This window comes from Octopus bimaculoides, chromosome 7, assembly GCF_001194135.2.
Source record: "Octopus bimaculoides isolate UCB-OBI-ISO-001 chromosome 7, ASM119413v2, whole genome shotgun sequence".
Lineage (NCBI taxonomy): Eukaryota > Metazoa > Mollusca > Cephalopoda > Octopoda > Octopodidae > Octopus > Octopus bimaculoides.
Genome location: NC_068987.1, coordinates 36,334,404 through 36,336,827, shown reverse-complemented (window position 1 = coordinate 36,336,827; position 2,424 = coordinate 36,334,404). Strand labels below are relative to the sequence as shown.

The 2,424-nt window shown below is 35.8% G+C and overlaps 1 long non-coding RNA gene across 1 annotated transcript in view; it reads right to left on the bottom strand.

The window, feature by feature from the left end:
- LOC128248296 (uncharacterized) overlaps positions 1-1,452 on the bottom strand; it is a 27,279-nt gene extending 25,827 nt beyond the window's left edge. The window contains exon 1 of the long non-coding RNA XR_008264534.1: positions 1,298-1,452. This is a non-coding gene — a long non-coding RNA (uncharacterized LOC128248296). The remainder of the gene's footprint in view (positions 1-1,297) is intronic.
- Positions 1,453-2,424: the final 972 nt, after the last annotated feature.

Genomic DNA, 2,424 nt, shown 5'->3' with positions numbered 1-2,424 from the left:
TATATATATATCTGTGTGTTTGTGTGTGCATGCGTGTGTGCGTGTTTGCGTGTGCGTCCGTATGCGCGCGCGTGTGTATATACACGCACACACATATGCATACTCAAACTTATGTAAATTATCAATGTCTAGCAAAGTCTTGGAACAACTCAGTTTTAAAACTATTTCTTCCTCTCATTACCATTTTGAATTGTTTTGCAAATCATCACCGCTTCATTTCCTTTTATAAGATATCTGTTCTTTGTTATCTCCATACCAAGCATATCTATTCATGTGTTTCTAATTTGTGATATTCACTTGATCTTAAATCCTGATTGTTTTCTTTCAGTTTTCATTGTTGTCTTGTAGCATATCTTGAATTCTAAAACGGATCTTGACAGGAATTTTAATTGATTACAAATATTATAAGGATTTCCTACACCAGTATATAGCTCTTCATTTTATTCATATTTATTTCAATAATGATTGATGTTTATGTTTTTTTTTTTCCACCCTTAAATGTTTATATCAGAGTGTGACAGTCACTGCTCGTTGCCACATTTAGACCATTTAACGGCCATTACGTTTTTACATATTTTTCATTTCTGTCTGCTTATCAGTTACGGGAAACTCGGAATAAGTGCTAGCCTACTTTATTTGCATTAATATCTGAATATACAATTGTGCTGTATAATGATGAGCATACATATTAATGCAAACAGATACAAATTATTTCTTCCATACTAAAATTAATATTGCATGAAGAAGGTTGCAAAACAGTGGTAGCCGTATAAGGGACACTGGTTAAAGAAATATATATTCATAACCCATAACCCCTGGGCTTATGGTTTAATAAATTTCGCACGAAGTAATTGCTTCTATTCGATTTTCCGAGTTTTCAGTTACATAGACACTGTATCACATTTCTTTTTATAATTGATTATTATGTGCACTGAGAGGCAAATGTGCAACAGGAGCTTTCTATGATACCTCACGGTCTCTGAATCCACAATCCGCATCATATACTAACCATAGTAGCATAAACACACACACACACACACACACACACACACACACACACACACACACACACACGCATATTTATATATAGATATGAAAGAATAAGATAAAGAGACCAATGGCATAAGTAGAATTATATTTTATGCATAGAGTCTTACAACTGTTTCAGGGAAAATTCAATGTATCCCTTCATCGGAGACGGTAATAGTAGAAGAATGGATTATTACATCTATAAGAGGAAATTTGTAGTAAGAAATGAGAGCGATGCGTAGAAGAAAGAACAAAGAAAAAAAAGTACTTGGAGTTTAGTTCCATTCCAACAGTAAACATCCATGTAAAGAATCCATGTGGGTATTTTCCGGAGATAATTGTAGTTGCAAAGGTGGATATATATATCGTATCCAGTTTACTCTGTGCTTTGTTTACTTAAAGGATAGTCCGAAGTCAGTGAAAGATGTGTGTAGGATTAAGAGGTCAAGCCTTAAGACAAGAAGGAAAGGAAGAGGAAATAGTTTAAGGGAGAAATGTAGATAATGGTGCCAGTAGTAGGTGATTGTGAGGTCAGTTATACTAACAGGAAGGAAGGAAGAAGTAGAGAGAACAAAGGGAAGGAGATGGGGGGGGGAGTATAAGTTTAGTAAAGAAATGGATAGGTAGAGAAAAAGGAGTGTGAAGAGGTAATGTGGAGAAGTAAGTGGAAGGTCGTTATAATTGTGTAGTGTCAGGATAGGAGGGAACCTGTAAGTGGTGATGGTGTTGGTGGCATTCGAAGAATAGTATTAAAGGAAAAAAGTAAAATAAGAGAGCAAAGTTTGTAGTGATAATATTCTATAGAGCTGAAACCTATTTAAAAGATGGTAGAAGGCGGGCCTATTTGCTAACTCAAGTTGGTTGCGGTTACCTATGGGGAGTTGTGGGAGTACGTTGTGTGGTCATTTGTGCAATGGTGTGTGTGATAGAATTTGAATATATGGAAGAAACGGTGATTTCAGGTGCTAAGTACTTCGTTATATTGATTAGGTAGTGTGGGAGAATTGTATTTTAAAATATGGAACGCCTCCTTCAAGCAAAGCTTGCAATTAGAGCGCTGGCCTTGGTATACACCCCCCCCACACACATATATATATATACATATATACATATGTATGAGCAAAGTAACTAATTTGAAAAATCTCAATAAGCTGAAAGTAGTAACTATACTGACAAGCAATGTTTATCGCCACATCAGTATCACTGTCCGTCGTCTGCTAGAGAATGGTGGTGGTTGGCTCCCCAACTTGCAATATATACTGGGTGCAGGCTGCACATATTACTAGCAGTCGGAAGATCTCGCTGGAACTAAAACGATAGTAACATCGAAAAGCCTTATTGATGTGGGACGATAAACACTACTTTTATATATATATATATGTATATATATATATA